Source organism: Juglans microcarpa x Juglans regia, chromosome 4S (assembly GCF_004785595.1).
Source record: "Juglans microcarpa x Juglans regia isolate MS1-56 chromosome 4S, Jm3101_v1.0, whole genome shotgun sequence".
Taxonomy (NCBI): domain Eukaryota; kingdom Viridiplantae; phylum Streptophyta; class Magnoliopsida; order Fagales; family Juglandaceae; genus Juglans; species Juglans microcarpa x Juglans regia.
Genome location: NC_054601.1, coordinates 26817369 through 26826123, shown reverse-complemented (window position 1 = coordinate 26826123; position 8755 = coordinate 26817369).

The window sequence follows — 8755 nt, the reverse complement described above, 5'->3', positions numbered from 1 at the left end:
AACTGTTATTTTTTTTATGAAATTATTACATAATTATCATAATTTTTCTAAACTTCCAAACAAAACATAAAAAATAATTCAATTTTTTTAAAAGTCAAAATAAAAATTATATTAAAAAAATTATATTCTAACAATATTTTAACTTTGTAATATTTGTATTCAACTTTCATTTTTATCTATGTAACAAAAAACGAGGCCTTAAAAGCTCAAGTGAGGCTACTTAAAATTTTATACAATGGATAATAGATTTATTACCTTCTTGCTATTCTTTTACTCTATAATGTATTTGAAATTTTTATTTTCTTATTATTTTCTTTTAAGTATTTTTTTAACATCCTTAAATATGAAGAAAAAATTTAAAAAACATACAACTTCACCAATCCTTAACCATTAAGTAAAAACAAATTTAAGAAAATTTGAAAAATATGTATGGAGTAGTAAAAGGTTGATAGGAGGATAGTAAATTTATCATTATCCAATTGACAGTTTATCTTCCCCAACGCTTGTGTAATATTAATATTTCTATTCAACATGAACGCATCAAGCTAGAACAGAAGTAAGTTTAACCAATATTTGTATTCAACTGATCTTACAGTCTGATGACTTTTTTTTTTCTCTCTCCTAAAGTTGTTTAGAGATGAGCTTCCATACCTTCTTCCATCATTTTTTTTTTTTAAGAAAAAAGACATTAAACAAGCACCAAGCCCCTACTCCAGCTAAGCGGAATAGGGTGCACCAAACTCTACACTCCATCTAAAGCGGAGAGGAGGATACACTTTTTGAACTAAAGTTTGAAAATATGATTTTTTTTATTTTTGATTTTTCTAAAAAACAAAAGACAATGCAGAAATTAAAAATACATAGAAAAACACGGATTGCATTTTAGGAAGATCTAGATCCACATTTTCAGTCTTGAAGGAATAAAAAAATACACGAACAAAGGTTGTGAGGGTGTGTGAGGGCCACACGCCACCCTGGAGGTATGGCATACGGTCAAGTTTGAAGTAGTCGATAGTCCTAGACCCAGAACAGCTGCTCGTGGCGGCAGAAAGGGACTCTTAAGTGGTGGCGTGTGGGCTACATGCACTCGTGGCCTGTAACTTTGGACCACGTGTGTGCCTGCGCACTGCTCCGTTCGGCGAATTTCTTCACCCGTCTGATTGATCAACTTCTTGGAAAGCCCATGGTGGGGTGCGTGGTGATCGTCAGATGTCGGAAAGCAACAGATCAGTCTTCCTCCATACTTAGCCCTAAAAAAATACTCAGAAATAAAAGGAAATGAGAAAATAAGAGATGAGAGAGAAGAGAGAAGGAGTGGGGAGGAAGGGCGCCTCCCCTGCGATTTCAGATCTTTGGAGGTTTCTAGAGAGAAGGGAAGCATCTCTCTCTTAAGGGGTCAAAAGGAGAATGCTAGTTGCACACCCCATTACACAAGCTATTCCAATGTACTTCTTACGTGCTCAAGATATATGTAACAGATTTTTAAATGAGTTGAACTGAAAACTTCATCCCTTATCCAAATGGTTTGCCTTGAGTCATCCCGAGTCTAGAGATGATCCTTGCGATAGTGCCCTCAATGATCAATCTCATTGGTGGCCGGCCAACCAGTCATTTGTTGTCTTCTTCTTCTTCTTCTTCTTCTTTTTTTAATTAGGTTCTGGATTTTTATTTTATTCATTTGTTCTATTGTTTTTTTGTTGTTATGGTTTTTATTAATTTTTGTTAATTTCGTTTTCGCCCTCAATGGCATGGTGGGATCACTTTCATTTTAGCCGGTGATCTTTGGTAGTGGTGGGCTACAATGCATGGTTTGCTTAACGATAAATGATTAGAAGTAAAGAAGGTAAGCATTTACATGGTTTAGTACCTAGACAGCTTACGTCTACTAGTCTTGGATGCAAAATTCACTATGAATGGAGTTTATTACAAGCTCTCCCTCCTCTCAAAACTCTTTACAATCACTCCAATGGAGTTCTCTAAGAAAGAAAGAAAAAAATCTCGGAGCACTCTGCTTTCAGAAAAAATCTCGGAGCACTCTGCTTTCCTTTATAAGTCGATCCAGCTCCCAAGGAAACAAATCTCTGCCCCCAAAGGAATTTTGGTTCTTCTTTTTCTCTCAAGTCCCTTTCACTTGCTTATGTTAATTATCCTCCAACTTTTTGCCTCATCTTCGTTTTATGTCTAGTCAAGCCATATAGCTGACAACTCTTCCTTTCTCTTTTAGAGCACTCTCGTTAGGATAGCTAAACTCAAACCTAAATTTTAACTAATATGACATGAATTTATCTTTTATCTATTTCATTAGCATCTAATATTTATATTGGATTATTCATATATTTTTTATATAATAATAAAAGAATATTAATTTATTTTTTTAAAAATTTTAAATTATTTAATTTTATTATATTTTACTATTTTGTTGATTATATTTTAATTAGTAATAATATTATAATCTTAAAAAAACTGTTGCAACTAAATCAAGATAGGAAGTAAGGAAGAAAATATTTTTTATTTCTTTAGCCATGCTACGGTAACAATCAAATTTGACCCATAACACTAACTTATTGTAGTAAAAAGTCATACTCTTTTACATTTGAATAATCTGATGCAACACATTTTGAGACTCTATTAGTCAAACACAGTGCTCGAATATTGTAACATATTGAACATTCAATCCTACATTAGCTCTTAGATATTAAGATGAATTGAGTTGTAAATATTAATATTTTTATAAGTTTCAATGAAATGAGTTTAATTATTTTTAGATTGAGATTTGTTTAACTTTTTAAATTGAAATATAAGAAGTAGATTGAGTTTAGTTTAAAATTTTTATAAAAAGTTGAAAAGATAATAAATCTCGTTAATAATTAATTTAAAATAAATTGAAATGAGTCAACATCAGCATTAAAGTTTATACTCTCGCTTGTATTACAACCTTATGTCTAATCAAGCCTTAAAGATTTTAAATTGATTGACGCGTAGACTTTGAGGCTTACAAATTTTTCATAACAGGAGCTAGACAAAAAAGTTTTGCTTACAAAATTACAAAATTGCAAATTACAAAAATACATCTCAAAAGTTAAAAACTCTTATAACTCAATCTGTTTTAAATTGATTAGTAATTTACAGTTGGTGCAAGGAAACCACCTATGTAATTTTAAGCCTCAGTATTCCATCTATGAGGATTTATTAAAGGAAAAATTTTATTACAAGTAAGTTTATATACTAATCTGTACATCAATATTGATATGTAATATATATATTTAAGAAAACGATGTGAATTAAAGACAAAAATAATTTTATGATATAAAAAATTTTTTTCTTCTCACAAAATTCTTTTTCCATTTTTTTTAAATTAAAAAAATTATCAATTCGTAATATAATGCACGAAGTCACTTGTATTCAACAAAATTCTTTATTGGATAGATCAAAAGTTACTTTTCACAATTCAAGTATGTTTTCTACTCGCGACTTCTCATTTGGGCGGTAGATTTTAACAAAAAAAAATATATATATATATATATATCCAAAGTTGGTAGGTAAAAAGACTATTTAAATTACAAAATGACAAATGGAGCTTGCCCTATGTACGGAACTTAAGTCACAACTTTGCATTGAGTGAAAAATAAAATGAAATGAATTAAGATAGAAATTAAAAGTTAAATAAAATATTATTAAAATATATTTTTTAATATTATTTTTATTTTAATATTTAAAAAAATTAAATTATTTATTTTATTTTATATAAAAATTTAAAAAAATTATAATAATTAAATAAAATAAAATGAGATGAATTAAAAGTTTCGTAAAAACAAACAATACCTTTAGTCAACTTGAACAATGTCTCTTTGTAAGTCATTTTTGGATCAGGCCTACGCCTCTCTCTCTCTCTCTCGTTCGATGCTGCCACCACCTTCCTCCTTTCTCTATGCTGCCATTAAGACATCTGTTCCCTGGCCTCACCATTCCCCTGCAACACATTTTCATCCTAATCCTGATTAAATACCCATTTTTTAACATTCTACTCATTTTTAATGTAAAACATTATGTGAAACTAGACATCAGAAAATTATTTTCAGGATCTCAATCTAGGAAACAGAGAATGAACTATGTTTCAGGAATTATATTCTGAAATATTTGACATGATCAATACGAGCAAGCTGCACACTTTTGATGTGTATATATATATATATTGGGAAAATGTTAAATGAATCCATGAGTTTGCACATGTTTTTTTTTTTTTTTTTTTTTAGTGTTAGCTGACTTTTTTCTATAGGATTGTCTTTGCCTTTTAAGTTTCTTAGTTGTGTTTTGTCGTTGATTGACTTGTAATTCTATTAGATCTTTTGGATGTATGGTTTTTGGTCCTTGATGATTATTTGTAATAATCAGGTGTTTATTTGTAACTACAGTTTTTCTCAATTACAAGTGAAGACTATCAATAAATTTGAAATAGCGTCCTCTTCTAAAAAAAAAAAAGAATCTGTGAGTTTGCCCACTCAATCTTATCGCTCATGCATTTTATTTTATTTTTTTAATTTATTTAGTTAATAATTAAAAAAGTAATTATTAGTGAAGTTGTGTATTTTTTAATTTTTTTTAATAATTAAAAGTATTAAAATATGTTTAAAAAAAATTAAACTAGCAGTATGCTTAACGGTAAATGATGGCCGGCCCACTAGCAGGATCCATATTATATGTGTATATATATATATATATATATTATATATCAATAATCGAGCTTATATATATATTATATATCAATAATCGAGCTCTTTTCGGTGTACTAAGCTCGTGAAGAGCAGTAACCTCATTAATTGTGGGTTCAATTGACAGTTTTAGAAAAATTGAAATACGAATACGGGAATGATTATAGATGGAAAAGATATAATATCCATAGCCCATTTGGATATTATTGATATATAATAAAAGTCAGGCACGTAAAGGTGTGGAAATTTGAGATGGAATGAAATGATTTATGAATAATAAAATAAAAATTAAATTATTTATTATATTTTATATAGAAATTTTAAAAAATTATTTTAAATTTGAAAATATTGAATTATTTATTATATTTTGTGTGAGAATTTGAGAAAGTTGTAATGATAAGATGAGATGAGTTGATGTGGGTTTTGAATGCAAACGAGGCTAGACTTGTTTGGATAGTGAGATGAGAAGGTTTTAGATGAGTTGAATAAAATATTTTTTTAATATTATTATTGTTTTGATATTTGAAAAAATTAAATTGTTTATTATATTTTATACAAAAATTTAGAAAAATTATAAGGATGAGATGAAATGAAACCGTTTCGGTATCAAAATGGGACAATTGAGAGGCTCCTTTTGGACTTCTTCTAGGCAACTGAGGGAGAGAACTTTTTCAATCTCCTGATAGAAAATTTCAGTATTATCATTTATACAATGAGCTAAGAGAGATCGTAAAATACTCTTATTTATAGTGAATTTGTATTCCGAACGACTTGTGGATATAGGCCTTACGTAAATCTGGATGTCTGGTCCTCCATTTATGTTTGCTACATTTATCTTCTACTCACTGCACTAGACGTATGTACAGTCATTGTATTGCCTCTCCAAACTGCCATCTCGAGCCCAAAATCAGACCAATCGAGATCCAAACAATCACCATAGGCTCGAGATTACTCATTCTTCCTCTTCAGCCTCAACAAAGATTGGCAGGAAATTAAGGAGTGAAGTCATGTTTTTATGGCCGTATTCTACAGTTTTACTCTTCTAAAATATTTATTTAATTGAGTAGGTGAAGAATTTTGTCTATAATAAATGTTCTTTCTAGCTTTCTTTAAACTTTATAATCTAACAAGTAGTCTATTTCGTTATTAATTGAGCGAGTTGTCAATTTTTAATTGAGTAGGTGAGAATTGAAAAGGGTAGCAATATTTTTAAGGAGTGGTAATTCATGACATGATACATGAATCAAACATAAAATAAACAGGTTTAAGTTTAATAAAAATGAATTTGAGTCAAAACAGGTTAATTGAATAAAATATGATTAATAAACAAATCAATTTTGAATCAACTCACTAAACTTACAATAATAAACACTTATTGTTGAATTTTGTGGAGTCTGATCCACACCACTCAAGCGGAGGTGCTACATAGAGAGTTCGCATAAGTTCTGCTCAATAGGGAGCCAGAGCAGATGCGATACATAGAGTTCGCTCGAGATACCGCTTGAGCAGAGTTCAAGTCAGAGAGTTCACTCGTGAGCCGCTCGACAGATGGCTCGAGCAGTTGGCTAGTAAATAGGTTTCCTCGATGTGCGCTCGACATGCCGCTTGAGCGAACATCGCTTTATTTGAGAAATTAGGATTTTTATCGTGTACCCTATATATATAATGGTTTAATTTACTATGGCTGTACAGTGTTGCACAGTAGTCGCCCATTCATTGTATTTGTGATTCCTCAAGAAATAAAAATCATTTGCAACTCCAGTGGACGTAAGCAAGTTGCTGAACCACATTAATCTTGTGTCGTGTGATTGTTTGATAGTTCTTTTTGTATTTACTTTCAATTTTTGTAGTCTTTTTTCACAATAATTGGTATCAAGAGCCAAGGTTTGGGTCTGAAAAAAATGATGGCTGGAGAAGAAGTGAAGGTATCAAGGATCGAGAAATTCGATGACATAGATTACGGGTATTGAAGGATGTAGATAGATGACTATCTCTATGGAAAAAGACTCATCTTCCGTTGTTGGAGAAGAAGCCGAAGGGCATGAAAGAAGCTGATTGGAACCTGTTGGATTGACAAGTTCTGGGGTTATTCAGCTAACCCCGTCGAGATCTGTTGCACACAACATCATCAAGGAGAAAACGACTACAGATCTCATGGCGGTTTTGTTATGTATGTATGAATGAATTAAGTGGGTTTTGAAGTTATGACATAGATTTAACTTTGTTAGGAATGAATTATGTGGGTTTTAAATTAACTTTGTTAGGAATGAATTAAGTGGGTTTTGAAGTTATGATATAGATTTATGTATGGTGTATGGTATTTCCTGATGATTGGTTGTACTCTTATATTCTATAGGTAACGCGATTCTATTGCCAAGTACGAGTTGTAAGATTTAGGATCCAAATTTTGGAGAGTCTTGGCCCTGCTTGGATACATAGATGGTTTCATCTCATCTTATCTCATCTCATCATTACAATTTTTTCAAATTCTCACACAAAATATAATAAATAATTCAACATTTTCAAATCCCAAAACAATAATAATATTAAAAAATAATATTCTAACAATATTTTATTTAACTCATCTAAAATTATCTCATCTCATTTCATTTCATCTCACTATCCAAACGAGCCCAATTTTGATTTATTGAGATTATTATTTTAGGTGAAGAATTTTATTATTATTATTTCATGTGGAGAGTTTTATCTACGTGGAGATCGTTACTTACTATTGTACGTGAAGTTAAGATGATTGTTTGGTGAATTTATTATTAGACTTCTAAATCAATCTCATTGTTAAGGTTGATATTTGTTAAATTGAATTTGGAGTGTATGATAGTTGGCACGTAGCGTGCTTACGTGTACGCCTAAAGGATTAGTGAGGCATCGGATCTGAGATGGTCGGAATTTTTTTTAATATTAGATTCGACTAAATGATTGAGGAGTAAAGAGACATAAAAAACATATTGCGGATAAGTATGTAAGTTATTCGAGGTAAAGCAAATTCTGAGGACGAAATTTTTATAAAGAGATGAGTTTATAACTATCCAGCCCAAAAATTTTAAGGTTGGAATATTGATCATTTTTATTGGGTCTAAATTATATTTAATGAGTCATATTGGATAAGCTCACGAGCGATAAATTATTGAGATTGATTATGAGTTTTAATTATATCCAATAAATAGGTTAAATCCCATTTATTTTTTATTGAACAAGTTAGATCTTTTTAGAATTTAAAGACTGGCCATTAGAAATTTATTTCAATTTAAAATTATCACTAATTGAAGTCACATATGCAGTCTCAATCATTGTCAATCCTACATTGAATGAACTATTAGATCATGTTTTTAAATTCAAACTCTTTTCTTGAATGGTCGCGACTGAGTCCAACTCAAACTCGAACTCAAACTCGAACTTGCGGCACCCTCTCCCAAATCTCTCTTTAAATATCTCAATTTCGTATGTTATTTAAAAAAAAAACCATAAATCTCTGTAAGTGCAGCACCCAAACCCAAGATACCCAGTCTAGCACCGTGCTTGTCCCACGTTCACCACCCCAATAGTCGTCTACCTCATTCCTCTCACAACATCCCTCACTTTTTCTCTCTCTTGCTAGTTCATGTGATCGATTTCATGTCGGAAATATTGGATTGACGACATGAGGTAAGTAGCTTGATCATAAGTTAGGATTAACATACGTTAGTTAGTTATATATATTATTATTAAAGCCAGTTCTTTGAAAATCAATATTTATGTACTAGTATGTCATGATATTTGCAAGCGCGTTATTCATCATATTTTATTCTATATATTATAATTATGTATGTATTATGCATCTCATGCATCTTACATTGCATAAGACATGCAAGATTTTATAAGATCAAGTATAATATCAAAATAGGTTGATCATGAGATGACCATTTAGATGCATGATATTAATGCGATTTATGGGTGGATGTGCAAGCCACGAAGCTAAGCACAATCCACCATAATTTACTAGAACACTATTAGTGGCTCCCCTTGCGGTCGTGGGATATGTGGCCAGT